We start from the raw sequence: 24,138 nt of genomic DNA on the forward strand, positions 1-24,138 counted from the left end.
AACTTGCCACAGCTTTGAAAGTAGAATTCAGTGGTTCTGCGACTCGCAAATACAATAGCTCACTGGCTAACACCGTCAAACAAGCTCGGAACGAACACCCACAAGCTTACTATCATAGGCTTCGTTCAGCTTACTTTGGCCTACTCACTGAAACAGGCATGGAAGACCTGTTACCTTTTAAACAAATGTTCCTGTCGAACATGTATCCTACCTTCATTACCTACTTGGGCCCTGCCGCCCACGTTGGCTTGCCTATCTTACAACTCAGAGAGCTTGCAAGCACAGCTTTTGAGGCATCAAAAGTTCACAACGCTAAGAGCCCTGACCACTCGGTTTTGAAGTTTGACCAGGAGCACTCACTCCAGCTAGAGGGTGCATTATCAGGTATTGGAGCGTTGAGAGATGACGCACAACAACAGTTTCTACCACGAAACCATGATTCCAATAACCTCCGCGGTCTAAATAACTGTAAAGTACGTCGCAATCAACATGACTACCGCTACAATCGACCTGTTCGCTACGTTCCTGCACCCAACCCACAAAAAGTGTCAGAGCACAAGGGTAACAAAGGGTTGAAGGACAATCAAAACGTAGACCAATGTTCTCCAGAAGTTCCACTACGGGAAGAACTAAAGCGAGAACAATTTGAGAAAAGGGTAAAAGATAAGTCACAAGGACTAGACGGGGAATTACCGGACACCAGGTCCGCAGGAATTAACACCCATAGCAAGGACGTTAAAGTTCAAATTTCTCCCGCTCTCATTCAAGACCCTATCCAGGGCCCGCTTGATCAAGAAACAAGCCCCCGGGCTTTGTCTATAGACTCTGATACAAAGGTTGCGAAGAAAAAGGTCAAACGCTTCGTTAAAGCCAAGCCCACTCAAAATCTGAAAAGTCGATCTGCTTCCACCTTGAACAGAATTGACACTTCACGTTGTTGCGAACAATCACTCCACTTTGTGGGGAATATGTCCACTAACCACGAATCTAAACGCCCGTACCTGGAAACAGTCCTGGAGGACTGCTTAACTTGTCATGCCCTAATTGATTCGGGTGCGACAATATCACTCATCTCTCAAACATTGTTTGATGATCTAAAAAGGGTTTTGAAGCCAACTAAACGTTGGTTAAAAGTGGAACGATGCGACACTACACTTCGAGGGGTCACTCAGACTACCTCGGCTCTCACATTGAGAGTCATGCTGAAACTACACTTCAAGGACGTATCGCTCATTCACCCTGTGTATGTTACCAGCCTCGAAACTGTACCCCTGCTACTTGGAGCAGACTTGATGGATCGGTTACTCCCATTGATGGATTGGAAAACCAACCAGGTATGGTCACAGGCCACAGTGCCTTCTCCACTGACCACACTGTCTTCCCCTAACGCTAGCTGCAATGCAGTCAGTCACAAGGGATATCTGTCAAAAGCACCCCTTGGGAAAAAGACGTTTAAAAACCTCTTGGGGCAGAATCCGATCCAAGGAGATATTACGATACCTTGACACATTCCATCAGCCAACCTGATTGACCATTCTTTTCATGATTTCGAGCCAGCTGTCTCTGTTAATAAGCAACTTCCCTCCTCCGTGCAGTCATGCAATACGGTAGTTGAGATGAACTCCTCTTGCCCTTCAGACATTTCCGCAAGCACTGCGGCCGTCTCAGCAAGAAAAACATTGATGCGCAGAGTATACTCTGCTTCCGATGATACACCTTCCGCTTTGTTGGGGACTGTCAACCCTTACAATGACACTAATGGCGTCAGTCCAGCAACTGACCCGATGATTCCCACTGGTGAAACACTTTGCGATATCACAGACCGATATCCTCGTCTCAGTTCGCAGGTACTGAAGAGGTTGCCACACGCGGACGCGGTGGTGACTGACATGCCTCGACAGCCACTGAGCGTTTTGAAGCACAAACACCAGGAGATTTGGTTGAAAGGTTACAGCCATTCTCATAACGCGGCCGCTGACAACTCGTACATAGGGTCCGATCTTTTCATTTGCGCCTCGTACACCAACACCACCCGCTGGTGGGGGGGTCCCGAGACACAAAGGGGGGGAATAGTAGCCCAGACCCATGATGAGCCTCATCGAGGCCGGTGGGGGGGTCAAGACTACGGACAACACCGTACGAGGCCGCCAGAGCATAAATCAAATCTAGTTGTAAACTCCCCTATGAGAACATTGAGGAGCAGACAGGCCCCTAGACGGGGATTATCTTAGAACACATCTAAAATAGTACTGAGGTGTACCACATTGGTCGTAAAGGAAGTCCAGTGGACTTGTCCACCTCCAAAACAAATGGCAACAATAATCATTCCTTGCCATGTGTAGGTTCAACTACAATACAACTAGTAAAATGCTCCAATCATGTGTTCCGGTAGTATAATATTTCAGAATAAATCGGTAGGATAACTGGTCCCTTTGAGCACCAGTACCAATACCAGCAACAGTCAGTCTAGCTACAATCAGTAAGAAGGTTAGAGACCTAACCAATCAAATTACCCTTGACAATAGCGACATAGGAGTCACTCAGAGTGCAACATGGGGAAGGGAATCTCCAGTGCACTCTTCCAATGGTTAACACGCATGCCACTAATAAATAGAATCCTTCATTCAGGAGAAAAATTATTAGAATCATTAACCATGATCACACCACGTACGACTGGTCCAATACTTATAGTACTTCCGTCGTGAGGTTAGCTCCTCCGTGGATAACATAGCTATGAAATAGACTTCATACCTATCACCACTACAATAGTGGAAGACACAGTGACTTAATAAAAACTACTACAGACTCCCTCGACAACAATTCTGACTGACCCTCAGGCATTGACCTGAAAATTACCTGACTACGTCAGACTCATTCTGAACAAGTGGTAATCTGCCAGGATACTTGGTTTTCTTCCCTTGACATGCGCGCTTGTTTAAGCATAAACGCACATGCACAACGGAACATCCAATTAGGATTTATGCTAGGATCACTTAAGGGTCCAAGCAAAATACCAGCCTTAGTAAAGTTGAACATTTACTTCTAGGCCTTTGTCTCTACAGCACTCACCAGTTTTCTTCCCAGAAGTCCATAGGTCATCCCTGTAGACTGCCCAAAACTAGTGCCTTACAGCTGTAAAGTTATCATATAGTTATCAACTTAGGATAGTGCCTAAGCAACACACCAAGTAGGAAAACCCTAGATATGGCATTAGAGACAATGCCATGATAGTCATTTTGCCAGAACATTGGACGTATATAGAATACAGTCCAATTAGATTATTTTTGTGTGAGAACTATATTTTGTATATTTTTTGTTTGTTTATGCTTTCATTCCTTTTCGGTTCAGTTCCTTTGACATTTAGGAAGTGATAGAGCCATAAACAACTTCCCCATACAACATTCACTTAGTGCCACAACACCGCTCATTGGGGAATGAATGTAATTATATATATATTTCATGAGTGTGTGTGCGTTGTTAACATCTGCCTAAGTTACTGCTCAGATCTTCCAGTCTGGACGACAACCAGACGACGGGTCCGGAACGGCGACCCCAAATCCGGACACCCACGGCCCATCCTTGTGGCGGCATGCCCGCTGTCAGAGAGCCTACCAAGGTAAACCACCAAGGGGGGTACCGCAACTGCGATCACCAACCAGGACATCCCCTGGCCCTCCCTGGGGTACTTTGCAGCTTCCAGGGAACCTACCAAGGTACATCAAAAGAAGGGACCGCAACGGCGATCACCAACCGGACATCAACTGCCATCCTTGTGGTGGACTGCTCTGCTTTCAGAGAAGCCTACCAAGTTCAACCACCAGAGGGGACTGCAACGATGATCTACAAACAGGACACCACGTGTTCATGATTTTATGTTGATTTGTAACTGGCAGGACAAACAAGATCCAAAACACCAGGGGGGATATGTCATGACGTCGCCTGCTTGGGTATTGCAAACCCCATCCCCCTCTCCCTGCCTTTCCCTTTCCTCCTTCAACCCATGCTGTGATCACAGAGAGACGTCGTAAATTCCTGAGAATCTCCTCATGGCCAAACAGTATTAAGAGAGAGGGTAAACTTTCAGGACAAAGGAATTTTCTCCCACCTCACAGAACTTGAGGTACGAACATATTTCATGTTCCTGCAAAAGTATAAAAGATCGGTGGAGAGTCCAGCTATTAACATGCCCATTGGCCACCACGTGGGAAACTCATGAGAGACTGTGGGACTACATTACCATACCTCTGTTTATATAATAACCTCAGATATGAGGTTTACATCTGTTTGTTGTATAAAATGAATGAGTGAGTATGATACTGTTTGTATAATTGTGTAATATGATTTTGGACTGTTTAATTAAGAAAAATACAAATCCCTTTTTGATTTGAACTAAACCCGAGGACCCGCCCCTGAGCCAGTTGGGTCAGACATCCAAGGACAGCCCCTTCCTGCTATCTGAATAAAAGTCGACTCTGAGAAATTACCATTAGACCATGTTTTCTCTCCATGGGGAGAACGAAGGTTAACTTCTTTGGGCTGCAAGCCCGACGTCGGTACACTTATGACAACAGCCAGGCCAAGTGCAGGGCGCAAAATTCAAAATATATTTTTTAGAAATATTTAACTTTCACACATTAACAAGTCCAATACAGCAAATAAAAGATACACATCTTGTGAATCCAGCCAACATGTCCGATTTTTTAAATGTTTTACAGCCAAAACACCACGTATATTTATGTTAGCTCACCACCAAATACAAAAAAGCACAGACATTTTTCACAGCACAGGTAGCGTGCACAAAACCAACCTAACTAACCAAGAACCAACCAAACTAACCAAGAAACAACTTCATCAGATGACAGTCTTATAACATGTTATACAATAAATCTATGTTTTGTTCGAAAAATTTCCATATTTGAGGTATAAATCATAGTTTTACATTGCAGCTACAATCGGAAATAGCACCGAAGCAGCTAGAACAATTACAGAGATCAAATTGAAATACCTAAATACTCATCATAAAACATTTATGAAAAATACATGGTGTACAGCAAATGAAAGACAAACATCTTGTGAATCCAGCCAATATTTCCGATTCTTTAAGTGTTTTACAGCGAAAACACAATATAGCATTATATTAGCTTACCACAATAGCCAAAAACACAACAGCATTGATTCAAGCCAACAGTAGCGATAACGAATAAACCAGCAAAAGATATACATTTTTTCACTAACCTTCTCAAAATTCATCAGATGACAGTCCTATAACATCATATTACACAATACATATATTGTTTGTTCGAAAATGTGCATATTTAGCGGCACAAATCGTGGTTATACAATGTGAATACTAGCCTTTACAGCCCCGGCGTTCCGCTAGCGGAACTCCTCCCACATTCCACTGAAAAGGCAGAGCGCGAAATTCAAAAAATATTTTTTTGAAATATTTAACTTTCACACATTAACAAGTCCAATACAGCAAATGAAAGATACACATCTTGTGAATCCAGTCAACATGTCCGATTTTTAAAATGTTTTACAGCGAAAACACCACATATATTTATGTTAGCTCACCACCAAATACAAAAAAGGACAGACATTTTTCACAGCACAGGTAGCATGCACGAAACCAACCAAACTAACCAAGAACCAACCAAACTAACCAAGAAACAACGTCATCAGATGACAGTCCTATAACATGTTACACAATAAATCTATGTTTTGTTCGAAAAATGTGCATATTTGAGGTATAAATCAGTTTTACATTGCTGCTACCATCACAGCTACCGTCAGAAATAGTACCGAAGCAGCCAGAGTAATTATAGAGACCAACGTGAAATACCTAAATACTCATCATAAAACATTTCTGAAAAATCGATGGTGTACAGCAAATTAAAGACAAACATCTTGTGAATCCAGTCAATATTTCCAATTTTTTAAGTGTTTTACAGCGAAAACACAATATAGCATTATATTAGCTTACTACAATAGCCTACCACACAACCGCATTCATTCATCAAGGAACGTTAGCGATAGCAATAGGCACGTTAGCGTTAGCGAATAAACCAGCAAAAGATATACATTTTCACTAACCTTCATAAACCTTCCTCAGATGACAGTCCTATAACATCAGGTTATACATACACTTATGTTTTGTTCGAAAATGTGCATATTTAGAGCTGAAATCAGTGGTTATCCATTATGCTAACGTAGCATCTTTTTCCCAGAATGTGCGGATATTTCTATTAGACTGTCACCTATTCTGACCAAATAGCTATTCATAAACATTATAAAAAAATACATGTTGTATAGGAATTGATAGATACACTAGTTCTTAATGCAATCGCAGTGTTAGAATTCAAAAAATATCTTCATTACGACATAAGGCTTATGGTATAGCGAGAGAGTGGCCAAAACCTGGGTGCAAAACTACTAGTACACAGTTCGACAGATATATGAAATAGCATCACAAAATGGGTCCTACTTTTGGTGATCTTCCATCAGAATGTTGTACAAGGGGTCCTTTGTCCAGAACAGTCGTTGTTTGGATTTAGAACATCGTTTTCCCTCTTGAATTAGCAAGCACACTGGCCAAGTGGCGCGAAGCTCTCCAACGTCAACAAACACAGACAACGCAACACGCCTAATGCCCAGAAAAAAATTCAATAATCTAATAAAACTATGTTGAAAAAACATACTTTACGATGATATTGTGACATGTATCAAATAAAATCAAAGCCGGAGATAGTAGTCGCCTATAACGACAGCTTTTCAGAAGGCAGTTCCAGGTCCATCTTTGCGCTTTCCAGAAAACAGGAAATGGCGGACACGTCATTCCAAGAGGATTTATTCCACCTCAGACCAAGATAATCACTTCATTTCTTCTCTCACTTCCTCTTGACATCTAGGGGAAGGTGTATGACGTGCATGTATAGTCATACGTATCATGCCCATTTATAGGCAGGCCCTTGAACAGAGCATAATTTTCAGACTTTCCACTTCCTGGTCAGAAAGTGTGCTGCCAAATGAGTTCTGTTTTACTCACAGACAAAATTCAAACGGTTTTAGAAACTAGAGAGTGTTTTCTAATAATACAATAATATGCATATTGTACGAGCAAGAATTGAGTACGAGGCCGTTTAAATTGGGCATGATTTTCCCCCAAAGTGTAAATAGCGCCCTCTATCATCAACAGGCTAGGCAAAATGCAATAACAATGTCCGGAGAAATCTTGGAAAGGCACCTAATCTAATCAAATAACTATTCATAAACGTTACTAAAAAATACATGTTGGACAGCAAATTAAAGATAGCTTAGTTCTTAATGCAATCGCCGTGTTAGAATTCTAAAAATAACTTCAGTACGACATCCAGCTTACGTTATTGCGAGAGAGCGCCCAAAATCAAAGCGGAAAACACAACGACACATTTTCCACAGAAATAGGAAATAACATCATAAATGGGTCCTACTTTTGCTGATCTTCCATCAGAATGTTGTACAAGTGGTCCTTTGTCCAGAACAATCGTTGTTTGGATTTAGAATGTCATTTTTCCCTCTCGAATGAGCAAGCAAAACTTGCCAAGTGGCGCGAAGTTCTCCATCGTCAACAAACGCAAAGAACGGAATGGTGCGTCACTTCCTGTTGAATCTGCAGACGTGTTGCTGTGCGTTTTGTTGCTGTGCGTTTTGCTGCCAACTTTACTTTGCTAGCTGACAACTTTACGTTTTTTTGTTTTGTTTTTGTTTTTAATTACCGTTTATATTTTTAGTTTTTTTCCATCGCAACTTTTTTCCCTCATTCAACTTTTTCACTCCGGACGCTTTATCTGGACATGGTTCGTCAACACCTTCAACAGCCGAAGCTAAGTAGTAACATTAACATGATGTCTTCTAATTGCAGTCGCTGTACTCATAATATACAGGAGAACGATCGCCTTACGGCGAGAATAGCTGTGCTACAAGCCCAGCTTCAGACGCAATCGTTAGGCAAGGGTAATTTCAGTGTAGGAAAGGAAGAAACAGCGTCTGTGCCACCAGTAAGTACAGATAGTAACGTTAGTATAAATCCCCCCGCACAGTCCCCGCAGCCGGACAACTTTCTCATGGCTTCTGGAGGGAAATGCTGTTGGAATGCTCAACCGGTGTCGCTCATTCAGCCGACAGAAACTTTCAACCGGTTCTCCCCATTATGTAGCGAGTCGGAGTCTGAGTCTGAGTCTTCTCTTGTCTCTACTCCTCCCGTTACGGGGTCTGAGACGCCGAAGGCTCCCACCATTAGCTCTGACAAATTGAAAACCCTAGTCATTGGCGACTCCATTACCCGCAGTATTAGACTTAAAGCGAATCACCCAGCGATCATACACTGTTTACCAGGGGGCAGGGCTACCGACGTTAAGGCTAATCTAAAGATGGTGCTGGCTAAAGCTAAATCTGGCGAGTGTAGAGAGTATAGAGATATTGTTATCCACGTCGGCACCAACGATGTTAGGATGAAACAGTCAGAGGTCACCAAGTGCAACATAGCTTCAGCGTGTAAATCAGCTAGAAAGATGTGTCGGCATCGAGTAATTGTCTCTGGCCCCCTCCCAGTTAGGGGGAGTGACGAGCTCTACAGCAGAGTCTCAGCACTCAATCGCTGGTTGAAAACTGTTTTCTGCCCCTCCCAAAAGATAGAATTTGTAGATAATTGGCCCTCTTTCTGGGACTCACCCACAAACAGGACCAAGCCTGACCTGCTGAGGAGTGACGGACTCCATCCTAGCTGGAGGGGTGCTCTCATCTTATCTACCAACATAGACAGGGCTCTAACTCCTCTAGCCCCACAATGAAATAGGGTGCAGGCCAGGCAGCAGGCTGTTAGCCAACCTGCCAGCTTAGTGGAGTCTGCCAATAGCACAGTCAGTGTAGTCAGCTCAGCCATACCCATTGAGACTGTGTCTGTGCCTCGACCTAGGTTGGGCAAAACTAAACATGGCGGTGTTCGCCTTAGCAATCTTATTAGGATAAAGACCTCCTCCATTCCTGCCATCATTGAAAGAGATCGTGATACCTCACATCTCAAAATAGGGTTACTTAATGTTAGATCCCTCACTTCAAAGGCAGTCATAGTCAATGAACTAATCACTGATCATAATCTTGATGTGATTGGCCTGACTGAAACATGGCTTAAGCCTGATGAATTTACTGTGTTAAATGAGGCCTCACCTCCTGGTTACACTAGTGACCATATCCCCCGTGCATCCCGCAAAGGCGGAGGTGTTGCTAACATTTACGATAGCAAATTTCAATTTACAAAAAAAAAAATGGCGTTTTCGTCTTTTGAGCTTCTAGTCATGAAATCTATGCAGCCTACTCAATCACTTTTTATAGCTACTGTTTACAGGCCTCCTGGGCCATATACAGCGTTCCTCTCTGAGTTTCCTGAATTCCTATCAGACCTTGTAGTCATAGCAGATCATATTCTAATTTTTGGTGATTTTAATATTCACATGGAGAAGTCCACAGACCCACTCCAAAAGTCTTTCGGAGCCATTATCGACTCAGTGGGTTTTGTCCAACATGTCTCTGGACCTACTCACTGCCACAGTCATACTCTGGACCTAGTTTTGTCCCATGGAATAAATGTTGTAGATCTTAATGTTTTTCCACATAATCCTGGACTATCGGACCACCATTTTATTACGTTTGCAATCGCAACAAATAATCTGCTCAGACCCCAACCAAGGAGCATCAAAAGTCGTGCTATAAATTCTCAGACAACACAAAAATTCCTTGATGCCCTTCCAGACTCCTTCTGCCTACCCAAGGACGTCAGAGGACAAAAATCAGTTAACCACCTAACTGAGGAACTCAATTTAACCTTGCGCAATACCCTAGATGCAGTTGCACCCCTAAAAACGAAAAACATTTGTCATAAGAAACTAGCTCCCTGGTATACAGAAAATACCCGAGCTTTGAAGCAAGCTTCCAGGAAATTGGAACGGAAATGGCGCCACACCAAACTGGAAGTCTTCCGACTAGCTTGGAAAGACAGTACCGTGCAGTACCGAAGAGCCCTCACTGCTGCTCGCTCATCCTACTTTTCCAACTTAATCGAGGAAAATAAGAACAATCCAAAATTTCTTTTTGATACTGTTGCGAAACTAACTAAAAAGCAGCATTCCCCAAGAGAGGATGGCTTTCACTTCAGCAGTAATAAATTCATGAACTTCTTTGAGGAAAAGATCATGACCATTAGAAAGCAAATTACGGACTCCTCTTTGAATCTGCGTATTCCTCCAGGGCTTAGCTGTCCTGGATCTGCACAGCTCTGCGAGGGCCTGGGATCGGGAGAGACACTTAAGTGTTTTAGTACTATATCTCTTGACACAATGATGAAAATAATCATGGCCTCTAAACCTTCAAGCTGCATACTGGATCCTATTCCTACTAAACTGCTGAAGGAGCTGCTTCCTGTGCTTGGCCCTCCTATGTTGAACATAATAAACAGCTCTCTATCCACCGGATGTGTACCAAACTCACTAAAAGTGGCAGTGATAAAGCCTCTCTTGAAAAAGCCAAACCTTGACCCGGAAAATATAAAAAACTATCGGCCTATATCGAATCTTCCATTCCTCTCAAAGATTTTAGAAAAAGCTGTTGCGCAGCAACTCACTGCCTTTCTGAAGACAAATAATGTATACGAAATGCTTCAGTCTGGTTTTAGACCCCATCATAGCACTGAGACTGCACTTGTGAAGGTGGTAAATGACCTTTTAATGGCGTCAGACCGAGGCTCTGCATCTGTCCTCGTGCTACTAGACCTTAGTGCTGCCTTTGACACCATCGATCACCACATTCTTTTGGAGAGACTGGAAACCCAAATTGGTCTACACGGACAAGTTCTGGCCTGGTTTAGATCTTACCTGTCGGAAAGATATCAGTTTGTCTCTGTGAATGGTCTGTCCTCTGACAAATCAACTGTACATTTCGGTGTTCCTCAAGGTTCCGTTTTAGGACCACTATTGTTTTCACTATATATTTTACCTCTTGGGGATGTTATTCGAAAACATAATGTTAACTTTCACTGCTATGCGGATGACACACAGCTGTACATTTCAATGAAACATGGTGAAGCCCCAAAATTGCCCTCGCTAGAAGCCTGTGTTTCAGACATAAGGAAGTGGATGGCTGAAAACTTTCTACTTTTAAACTCGGACAAAACAGAGATGCTTGTTCTAGGTCCCAAGAAACAAAGAGATCTTCTGTTAAATCTGACAATTCATCTTGATGGTTGTAAAGTCGTCTCAAATAAAACTGTGAAGGACCTCGGCGTTACTCTTGACCCTGATCTCTCTTTTGACGAACATATCAAGACTGTTTCAAGGACAGCTTTTTTCCATCTACGTAACATTGCAAAAATCAGAAATTTTCTGTCCAAAAATGATGCAGAAAAATTAATCCATGCATTTGTTACTTCTAGGTTAGACTACTGCAATGCTCTACTTTCCGGCTACCCGGATAAAGCACTAAATAAACTTCAGTTAGTGCTAAATACGGCTGCTAGAATCCTGACTAGAACCAAGAAATTTGATCATATTACTCCAGTGCTAGCTTCCCTACACTGGCTTCCTGTTAAGGCAAGGGCTGATTTCAAGGTTTTACTGTTAACCTATAAAGCGTTACATGGGCTTGCTCCTACCTATCTTTCCGAGTTGGTCCTGCCGTACATACCAATACGTACGCTACGGTCACAAGACGCAGGCCTCCTAATTGTCCCTAGAATTTCTAAGCAAACAGCGGGAGGCAGGGCTTTCTCCTATAGATCTCCATTTTTATGGAACAGTCTGCCTACCCATGTGAGAGACGCAGACTCGGTCTCAACCTTTAAGTCTTTACTGAAGACTTATCTCTTCAGTAGGTCATATGATTGAGTGTAGCCTGGCCCAGGAGTGTGAAGGTGAACGGAAAGGCTCTGGAGCAACGAACCGCCCTTGCTGTCTCTGCCAGGCCGGTTCCCCTCTCTCCACTGGGATTCTCTGCCTCTAACCCTGTTACAGGGGCTGAGTCACTGGCTTGCTGGTGCTCTTTCATGCCGTCCCTAGGAGGGGTGCGTCACTTGAGTGGGTTGAGTTACTGACGTGATCTTCCTGTCTGGGTTGGCGCCCCCCCTTGGTTTGTGCTGTGGTGGAGACCTTTGTGGGCTATACTCGGCCTTGTCTCAGGATTGTAAGTTGGTGGTTGAGGATTTCCCTCTAGTGGTGCGGGGGCTGTGCTTTGGCAAAGTGGGTGGGGTTATATCCTTCCTATTTGGCCCTGTCCGGGGGTTTCTTCGGATGGGGCCACAGTGTCTCCTGACCGCTCCTGTCTCAGCCTCCAGTATTTATGCTGCAGTAGTTTGTGTCGGGGGGCTAGGGTCAGTTGGTTACCTGGAGTACTTCACCTGTCTTATCCAGTGTCCTGTGTGAATTTAAGTATGCTCTCTCTAATTCTCTCGTTCTCTCTTTCTCTCTGAGAACCTGAGCCCTAGGACCATACGTCAGGACTACCGGGCATGATGACACCTTGCTGTCCCCAGTCCGCCTGGCCTTGCTGCTATTCCAGTTTCAACTGTTCTGCCTGTGGTTACGGAACCCCTACCTGTCCCAGACCTGCTGTTTTCAACTCTTAATGATCGGCTATGAAAAGCCAACTGAGATTTATTCCTGATTATTATTTGACCATGCTTGTCATTTATGGAAATTTTGAAAATCTTGGCTCTCTCTAATTTTCTCCTTCTCTCTTTCTTTCTCTCGGAGGACCTGGGCCCTAGGACCATGCGTCGGGACTGCCGCCCGTGGTGACTCCTTGCTGTCCCCAGTCCGCCTGGCCTTGCTGCTATTCCAGTTTCAGCTGTTCTGCCTGCGGTTATGGAACCGCCACCTGTCCCAGACCTGTTGTTTTTCAACTCTTGATGATCGGCTATGAAAAGCCAACTGAAAATTATTCATGATTATTATTTGACCATGCTTGTCACTTATGAACATTTTTGAACATCTTGGCATAGTTCTGTTATAATCTCCACCCGGCACAGCCAGAAGAGGACTGGCCACCCCTCATAGCCTGGTTCCTCTCTAGGTTTCTTCCTAGGTTTTGGCCTTTCTAGGGAGTTTTTCCTAGCCACCGTGCTTCTACACCTGCATTACTAGCTGTTTGGGGTTTTAGGCTGGGTGTCTGTACAGCACTTCGAGATATTAGCTGATGTACGAAGGGCTATATAAAATAAAATTGATTGATTGAACACGCCAAAACTCCCGAAAAAAATTCAATAATCTGATTAACCTTTAACGAGTCACCAACCCTGATCCGGGAGCACCCCCCACCACCCCCCCACTGAGTAGCATAGCTAGCATAGCGTCACAAGTAACTTGTAGCATCTAAATATCATTAAATCACAAGTCCAAGACACCAGATGAAAGATACAGGTCTTGTGAATAAAGCCACCATTTCAGATTTTTAAAATGTTTTACAGGGAAGACACAATATGTAAATCTATTAGCTAACCACGTTAGCAAAGGACACGATTTTTTTACTCCCAACAGTTTTTTCCTGCGTCAGTAGCTATCACTAATTCGACTAAATAAAAATATATATAGCCACTAACCAAGAAACAACTTCATATTTATGGTATAGCATAGTTTTTTTTTGAAAAATGTGCATTTTTCAGGTATAAATCACAGTTCTACATTGCAGCTGCAATCTGAAATAGTGCTGACCCAGCCAGAACAATTACAGAGACCAACGTCATATAACTAATTACTCATCTTAAAACATTTCAGAAAAATACACAGCGTACAGATATTGAAAGCCCAACATCTGGTGAATCCAAACAATATTTCAGATTTATTAAATGTTTTATAACGAAAACAAAATGTAGCGCTAAATTAGCATAGCTATACCAGGCAGATTCGGCTGGGCGCCCACGGCCAGTTCACATGCACAACAGATATGATATAACATCGTAAATTGGGTCTTACTATGGCTGATCTTTCATCAGAATGTTGATCAAAGTGTCCTTTGTCAAGATGAGTCGTTGGTTGCGTTCAGAATGGTTCCTTTCCCACTCCATTTAGCACAGGTACTGGTCGAGTGGCACGGATTTCTCAAACGATAATAAAATCAGACAACGGAACACCGCAAAACTCCCGAAAAAATTCAAATAATCTGATTAAACTATATTGAAAAAACATACATTACGATGATCTGGTCACATGTATCAAACAAACTTCGAGACGGAGATAATAATGGCCGTACAACAGAAGACAATCGCAGCTCCAAGTCGCACGATATAGAGAACCGGAAGTTGTCGGTCACGCCAAAGAATTAGCTCTCATTTCACGTCAGTCCCAGATAAACAAGATATTTTTCCTCTGACGTCCTCTTGTCACCCAGAGGAAGGCCAATGAGGTGTGTTTCGGGTCATAGGGGGCACGACCATATATAGGCAGAGCGTTGAAGCTGGCATAACACATCTTGCTTTTTTCTTCTTGGTCATGGAAAGTGCTGTCAAATGACTTATGTATCACTCAGAGACAAAATTGAAACGGTTTTAGAAACTAGAGATTGTTTTCTTTCCAATGGTATTATTTATATGCATATAGTAAGAGCAATAATTGAATAAGAGGCAGTTTAATCTGTAGAGCAAATTATGCTAATGGGAAAATAGCACCCCCTGTATTCTCAAGAAGTTTTTAAACTATATTGAAAAAACATACTTTACGATGATATTGTCACATTTATCAAATAAAATCAAAGCCGGAGATATTTGCCGTCTATAACAAAAGCTTTTCAGAAGCCAATGCGGAAGTCCTTTCCGCGTCTTCCTGAACAGAGGAAATTGGGGTCCTGTCATTCCAAGCTGTCTCTTTTGACCATAGAAAGAGCTAGAGACCCCATTTCACCTCTCACAGCCTGTTGACATCTAGTGGAAGGCGTATGAAGTGCATGTATACTAATAGAATTCAAGCAAACGATTAGGGAGGCCCTGGAACAGAGCCTCGAGTTCAGATTTTTCACTTTCTGACAGGAAGTTTGCTGCAAAATTAGTTCTGTTTTACTCACAGATATAATTCAAACGGTTTTAGAAACTTGAGAGTGTTTTCTATCCAATAGTAATAATAATATGCATATTGTACGAGCAAGAATTGAGTACGAGGCCGTTTGAAATGGGCACCTTTTATACAAGCTACTCAATACTGCCCCTGCAGCCATAAGAAGGTTAAGTAACATTGCTGAATCTTTAACCATACCACGTGGTTAAACTCTTATACGAATAAGAACAAGTTTTGATATTGACTACTAGTCTGCAGCTAGGAATTCGGTATCATTGAACGCGAAGAAAGACAACCGCCGAAACATCCATCCTATAACGAATGTCACTCTGAACTATCCACAATAACCGAGACAGAAGGAACTCCAACAGAAACTAACTTCACTCCAACAGAAACTAACTTCTCTCCAACGATCAAGACGACACACACCGAGCGTAAATATATATATATTGATTGCAATTGTTCCCGAATGAGTGAGCGTTCATGTGTAAGGATTAGCATGTCAATTGTTATAATTATGGACTCTGTAGTGAATTCTTAGTCGAACGCCATTTTCCCTTTGTCTAACAAGCCGACATGCCGGTTCAGCCCACTAGGGCATATTTCTCCCATTTCATGTAACCCTTTTTAAGTTTGTTTGTTTGTTTATGCATTTCTGTGAATTAATTAGTTAGTAATAAGTAAATGATTTAAGACAATTGATGTATGGATGACTCATAGTGAAGACTGGGTTCGTGCAGATAATCAACAATTTACGACGTTTGGAATGAGACTAACGTGAGGTAAAGTAAATAAATCATTAATTAGAAGACTATTGATCAGATATGAAAATATCTGAAAGGTTATATTGGGAAATTATAACTTTGTAATCTAATAACTTTCCCTGGTGCCCTCGAATTCATAGTTAATTAGTTACGTTATTACTCAAGTGATCGCGTAATCCCTAATTACAGGAATCTTTGATAAAAACTATAAGTCTTCAAATCAAGTTTATTTTATATAGCCCTTCGTATGTCTTCAATTTAATGATAGCAAAGACACGACAGTAGTTATCGAACATCATCATATTTGCTGTTGTTAGTTAACCTGTTCTTTAACCAATACTCACTAATTGAGCCCAGCATTGCTATCTTTATCCAGTTGCTCAAAATACTGCAATAGCATGTCCATTCAGAGTCCTGTATTGCTTCCAACTCATTATGCAATCAATAAAACAGTATTTTAAAGATCTTTAAGGCTGTGTTTACACTGGCAGCCTAATTCTGATCTTTTGCCACTAATTGGTCTTTTGACCAATCAGATCAGATCTTTTGCCAATAATTAGGCAAAATATCATCATTGGGCTGCCTGTGTAAATGCAGCCTAATTTTTTGTTTTTATTTAACCTTTTTTTAACTTCGGCAAGTCAGTTAAGAACAAATTCTTATTTACAATGACGGCCTACCCCGGCCAAACCTTAACGATGCTGAGCCAATTGTGCGTCAACCCTATGGGACTCCCAATCACGACCGGTTGTGATACAGCCTGGAATCGAACCAGGGTCTGTAGTGATGCCTCTAGCACTGAGATGCTGTGCCTTAAACCGCTGCGCCACTTGGGAGCCCCAAGTGTGTTGTGTTCATGTCTAACCAACCATTATCAGTGTTCTGCATATCATTACTTGTGTGCTACCTGTGTCCTAAACCATCTCTAACTTCATAGTAGATACAGATCTTTCCAATGATCATCCACATTTAACTGGGACTTTAAAGCAATTGTGGTTTGTTTGTTGTCTAGGTGACTTTTGTAATTGAAGTTAATAAAAGAAAACGTTGAAGAATTACTCCTCGTCACGGCTCTATGCAACACAGAACTTTGAATGAGAGAGAAATAGAGAGAGAGAGAACGTGTGTGTGTGTGTGGTCTTGTTCTTTTATCCTTGTGGGGGCCTAAAATCCCCAAAAGTCCCCACAAGGATAGTAAAAGAAGGAAAATGATCCCCTTCCCACGGTCCCACGAGGACAAAGGCTATTTTAAACTTAGGTTTAGGGTTAGGGCTAGAATTAGGGTAAGTGGTTAAGGTTTAGGGTTACGGGTTAAGATTATGGTTAGGGAAAATAGGAAATAAATGTTAGGGTCCCACGAGGATAGAAAAAACAAGTGTATGTGTATAAGTGTGTGCTACCTGTGATCAGTCTTCCGACAGCTCCATAGTTCTATAGTGAGAGTGTTCGGGCTACTGACTGACTGACTGACTGACGACTGACTGCTTTAGTTGGGAGGAGACACATCTGGTCTTGCTTTGCTAGAGATTCCACTAAAACCCAGAGTCAGAGTTGCCTCCCAAATGTCACCCTACGCGGCCTGGTCAGAATGTCACCCTACGGGGCCTGGTCAGAATGTTACCCTACGGGGCCTGGTCAGATTGTCACCTTACGGGGCCTGGTCAGACTATCACCTTACAGGGCCTGGTCAGAATGTTACCCTACGGGGCCTGGTCAGAATGTGACCTTACAGGGCCTGGTCAGAATGTCACCCTACGGAGCCTGGTCAGAATGTCACCTTACGGGGCCTGGTCATAATGTCACCCTACGGGGCCTGTTCAGAATGTCACCCTACGGGGCCTAGTCAGAATGTCACCCTACGGGGCCTGGTCAGAATGTCACCCTACGGGGCCTGGTCAGATTGTCACCCTACAGGGCCTGGTCAGAATGTTACCTTACGGGGCCTGGTCAGAATGCCACCCTACGGGGCCTGGTCAGAATGTTACCCTACGGGGCCTGGTCAGAATGTTACCCTACGGGGCCTGGTCAGAATGTTACCCTACGAGGCCTGGTCAGAATGTTACCCTACGGGGCCTGGTCAGAATGTCACCCTACGGGGCCTGGTCAGAATGTCACCCTACGGGGCCTGGTCAGAATTTCACCCTACAGGGCCTGGTCAGAATGTCACCCTACAGGGCCTGGTCAGAATGTCACCCTACAGGGCCTGGTCAGAATTTCACCCTACATGGAAAAACAGATAGTCCAACATTTTATCAAAAGGAAGTATGTTTGGAAGTGTCTGTCCTATATCTAAGAGATATAAGAAAGCTCAATAATTATTTATATGTTTTAATTATCGTGGAATTGCCTGTAAAACTTTTTTTACCTGGAAATTCTCTATTCACTTCCATTCATTTTCCAGGTTACCTTCAGACGAGTTCCGTGACACGGAGAACACCACCGTGTTCGTGAGAGTCTCATATTTCCATAAAGGGGTCTTCATGAGAAGACCGATTTTCAGGATGTCTCCTGGTCTGACAAATAACAAGGCCGACATTGGCAGCTGCGGGGAATTTAGAGTCACGCAAAAAATGTAGATCCATGCAAAAAACTGACATCTCTAGCTTAAAAGAGCAATCAGCAGTTGCTACATAAATTGTTGTTAAGGATGTACCCATTGATTCTTGAAGAATATAACTTATAAATGCCTTATGAGCTTAATTCAACTGTCGTACCCCACAGTACCCAAAATATAAGCTTGTTTTACTCCAACGTTTGTAAACAAAGTCAATGTAAACAAACACTATATAGCCTCAAAACATGGTTAAAACTATAATGTTGATATCATGGATGGTTAGTCCTTGCATCCATAGCTTTGTCTATGAATTTGAGTGGTTACGTTTCTTCAGACCCATCCCTCAGCTTTTTACTGAACCAGGAGCGGGAAGCCTGCTTTGTTATTGTTTCTTTGTTATTGTTTCTACTGCTGATTGCTGCTTTAAACAGACAGATTTTGATGGGGATTTTTGTAATTATTTATTTATTATGCTTCGAGCGTAGCATGGGACTCAAGCAGAATTACTTTATTTATTATTTGCATTATGTCCAGGACTGAGACAATTGCCTCTTCTGCCTAAGTGTAATTCCACCAGGAATAAGGATTGCTGTGATGCAGTAGGGTGTATTCACGGATGGCAAGGGAAGCAAAACTTCCCCATAAAATGGGCCAATACATTTTTTTAAAGTAATTTATCTTTCGTCTCTCTGTGTTTTATAATGTTCCTTCAATTCACAAGAGTCTGAATGTATTTCACTTGAGAAAGCATCCAAGCGAGCAAAACAGTGCCCATAGCATTGATTTCAAGTGAAGCTTGCCAGCATTTGGCCTCCCTTGATAAGAAAGTATAAAATAGTAGCCAATCAGACTTGAGCTAAACTTAGTGAGCTCAACTGTGAATGGTCCTGGCGCACCAAAAAAAAAGTATCATGGGAAGCCAGTTTGGATTTGGCTTCACTCCAATCACATCACATAATATCAAGAGCAATACGGATTTGACAGAAACAACTTGAATTGTTGCATCTCTTCCGGTGGATAGCTAGCTAGCTAAAATTGTCTCTTTCCTAAATTCCCATGGATGGAGATAGGGATTCGGAATTGTTTTACTTCATTCTCCGAACTGGCCAATGATTATAACGCCGATTCTGATCTAACCATACATTCATACATTGTGCCCCTGGCCTGAGAGGATGGAAGTTCAATATGTAGCTAGATGTAGAAGGCTAATGTTAACTAGCTAACGTTGTAGAAGAAAAAGAAACGCACACCTATTTAGGCGAGGTGCTGGCTAGCGGAGTAGAAAACTTGAAAATAAAATAAAAGGGAGCTCAGATGCAAAAATACTTAATTTACCAACGTTTCGACAGGCAAGCTGTCTTCATCAGGGTACAATCACAGACACTGCGGGATGACTCGTTTATATATAGTGTCAAGACACACAGGTGTCTGTAATCATGGCCAAGAGTGGCCTAATATCATTGGTTAATTTCTCATATTAAAATGGCATAGAAAGAGCAACATACAATAAATACAAATGGATACGATCATAGACTCACTTAAGACCACACAAGCCTACAAACAACCACAATGGCAAAGTCACAACAATCACAACAATCACAAGAATGGCTTCAGATCAAAGTCCACGTTAAGACCGAAGGGAGCAAGGGTCTTTAAATTAAATATCCAAGCAGCCTCTCGTCTTAACAATAAATTATCAAGGTCACCCCCTCTCCTAGGGAGGGTGACATGTTCGATGCCAATATAACGCAAAGATGAAATCGAGTGGCCTGCCTCCAAAAAGTGGGCCGCAACTGGGTAGGTCAAGTTTTTGCACCTAATGGTGCTACGATGCTCTGAGGTACGTACTTTTAATTCACGCTTTGTTTTACCCACATAATTTTTACCACAAGGACAAGTTATAAGATAAATAACTGCCTTAGTGGAGCACGTAATAACACCTTTGATTGGGATCGATTTCCCTGTTTGTGGGTGTTTGAAGGATCTGCATTTATAAGTGCCATTGCATTGGGCACAGCCATTACACTTATAATTTCCATCCAGTAGGGGCACAAATAGACGTTGTTCAGGAATATCTTGGGGGGTTAAATCAGAGTGTACCAATTGGTCTCTGAGATTTCTGCCCCGTGAAAATACGACCAAGGGAAGGTCCGAAAATCCAGCCAATATTTCAGATTTTTTAAGTGTTTTACAGCGAAAACACAATTTAGCATTATATTAGCTTACCACAATAGCCGGAAACACAAGCCGTTTACCAGTAGCAAAGGTTAGCGATCGTAACAATCCAGCAAAAGATATATAATTTTTGACTAACCTTGATATACTTCATCAGATGACAGTCCTTTAACATCATATTACACAATGCATATAGGTTTTGTTCGAAAATGTGCATATTTAGCAGCACAAATCGTGGTTATACAATGTGATTAGTAGCAACATTTCAGGCAATCTGGCCGGCGCCATCTTGGAGAGGCACCTAATCTAATCGATAACTAATCGTAAACTTGACTAAAAAATACAGGTTGGACAGCAAATGAAAGACACATTAGTTCTTAATGCAACCGCTGTGTTAGATTTTTAAAATTAACGTTACTCGACATTCAGCGTGCGTTACAGCGAGACCATGCCTAAATCAATGGCGGACTAATCATTTTACATCTTTCCACAGATATACGAATTAACATCATAAATAACTCTTACTTTTGGATGATCTTCCATCAGAATCTTGGGCAAGTGGTCCTTTGTCCAGAACAATCGTCTTTTGGTTGAAAGATGTCCTCTACTCCTGTAGAAATTAGCTGCTAACGCCGATGTACCGGAGAGGTGCCCAACTCGTGATAACGCCTGACAAAGAAACTCCAGAAAATTGCAATAAACTGCTATAAACTGCTATAAGTCGGTTTAAATTAACCTCTAATTCCTCCCAAACCCGGATCCGGGAGCACCCCCCACAGTAAAAAAGCTGACTAGCATAGCCTAGCATAGCGTCACAAGTAAATACTAGCATCTAAATATCATTAAATCACAAGTCCAAGACACCAGATGAAAGATACACATCTTGTGAATCCAGCCATCATTTCTGATTTTTAAAATGTTTTACAGGGAAGACACAATATGTAAATCTATTAGCTAACCACGTTAGCAAAAGACACCAGTTTTTTTACTCCACCAGTTTTTTACTCCATCAGTAGCCATCACTAATTCGACCAAATAAAGATATAAATAGCTACTAACCAAGAAACAACTTCATAAGATGACAGTCTGATAACATATTTATTGTATAGCATATGTTTTTTTAGAAAAATGTGCATATTTCAGGTATAAAGCACAGTTCTACATTGCAGCTGCAATCTGAAATAGTGCCGAAGCTGCCAGAATAATTACAGAGACCAACGTCAAATACCTAATTACTCATCTTAAAACATTTCTGAAAAATACACAGCGTACAGCAAATGAAAGCCCAACATCTTGTGAATCCAGCCAATATGTCAGATTTTTTAAGTGTTTTACAGCGAAAACACAATATAGCATTATATTAGCTTAGCACAATAGCCAGAAACACAAGCACAAAGGCACCTAAGTTTACGATTATTTATCGATTAGATTGACTAAAAAATACAGGTTGGACAGCAAATGAAAGATGCATTAGTTATTAATGCAACCGCTGAGTTAGATTTTTAAAATTAACGTTACTAGACATACAGTGTGCGTTACAGCCAGACTAGTGCCGCAATAACGGCGGACAAATGCGTTTACATTTTTCCACATAAATACGGAATAACATCATAAATAGTTCTTACTTTTGGACGAGCTTCCATCAGAATCTTGGGCAAGGTGTCCTTTGTCCAAAATAATCGTTGCTTGGTTGTAAAACGTCGTCTTCAACTTCGGAATTAGCAGCTAACAATAGCTATGTGGCCACAACATTCCCAAATCCCCAAAACGCAATACTAAGGAAATTCCGAAAATAGCAATATACTCGCATAAACTGATATAACTCGGTTTAAAATAACTTTGTTATGATGTTTCTAACACCTATATCGAATTAAATTACAGACGGATATAGCTAAGGCCGATAACTGAGCGTTTCAAAATGCCATCTTGAGGTCTTGCTTTGCGCAATGACGAACGACGAAAAGAGAGCGCACTTCGTTCCTTGGCCTTTTATAAGCTCTGAGAACTACGTAGACACTCCATTCCACTTCTCATTGGTTACTGACATCCAGGGGAAGGCGGGTGCAGTTCATGTCGACCCATAGGATACATACAGAGCTTTAAACTGATCTGAGAACAGAGCCTCATTTTCAGACCTTCGCAGTTCCTGTCATGGATTTCGCTGCAGAAAGAGTTCTGGTTCACCCACAGACATAATTCAAACGGTTTTAGAAACTAGAGATTGTTTTCTATCCAATAGTAATAATAATATGCATATTGTACGAGCAAGAATTGAGTACGAGGCAGTTTAATTTGGGAACGATAAATGTCCAAGTTGAAACAGCACCCCCTGTAGTGTCAAGAGGTTTTAACTACCTTATGAAGTTTTTAAGACAAAAAACAAATTAAATCAGAGCCGGAGATATAGAACTGCTAAACCGAAAGCTTTTGAAGACGCCATGCCGGTTGCCCTCCTGCGTCAGGCGCCTCGTCGAAAAGGTCGGTACTTCCGTTCCAAGAGGTTTTATACTCCCCCAGATGGTGCTATCCGCTCCATTCAAAGTCTCACCGCTTACTGACATCTAGGGGAAGGCGTATGCAGTGCATGTAGCCCCATAGCTTATAAGGGAATTTATAAACCGACCCTGGAACAGAGACCTCAATTTCAGAAATCTCACTTCTTGACAGGAAGTGAGCTGCAGAATGAGTTCTGTTTCACTCAGAGAAATAATTCAAACGGTTTTAGAAACTAGAGAGTGTTTTCTATACAATAGTAATACTAATATGCATATTGTACGAGCAAGAATTGAGTACGAGGCAGTTTAATCTGGGAACGAAAAATCTTCAAAGTGTAAACAGCACCCCCTATTGAGAAAAGGTTCTTGCTTGACCATGCTGTAGGTCATGTAACTGTTTGTTACATGCTATATGCTTTGTGGACTTCATGGGACAGTTGCTCTCCGCTTTTGTTTTGAAACAAAGGTGTGGTTGAATTCATTCTGACACTGTGTCTTCTAATTTTCTCGGCATTAGGCCTATATATCACGATTGCAAGGCATATGAATTACCAGGTTATAGAGCAAACAAGCAATTACCACAAAACAGTTTGTAATATGGCTTTTTTTCTGGCTTGGTTTCCTCAGTAATTTTACCCATGCACCACTACTGCTGTGATGTGATCAGTTGATCTGGTGCGGTTGAGGATTCTGGCAGCAGAAGGCAGCACTCAGTTTGAGGATCCTGCAGTTGTTCATTTGTAGGCCTTAACGACTTATTTCAAGGAGTACGGGCCCTTTTTTCTTCCCCTGTACTGTGTGAGATTGAGTTGTTTTTCTCGCCGGGCAAAGGCACACGAGGGGTTCAATGTGAGAACCGGCTAGGGGGGGTGAGCAACGAGCTCAGGATATCTCGCTCTGCTATTGGACAAAAGTAGGTCAACAGCGCCCACGCACGTGACCAATCATTCCACTCTGTTCTAGGGTGAACAGGGTTTGTTCCGTGCGTTCAAAGCGTGACCGACGAAAAAAGCGCTCTATAAAAAAAATGCGCTCTCACACTTCCTGGTTTGAAACATGACGAAAGCGCCTTTAAATAGCCT

The sequence above is a fragment of the Salvelinus alpinus genome, chromosome 3 (genome assembly GCF_045679555.1).
Source record: "Salvelinus alpinus chromosome 3, SLU_Salpinus.1, whole genome shotgun sequence".
Taxonomy (NCBI): Eukaryota; Metazoa; Chordata; class Actinopteri; order Salmoniformes; family Salmonidae; genus Salvelinus; species Salvelinus alpinus.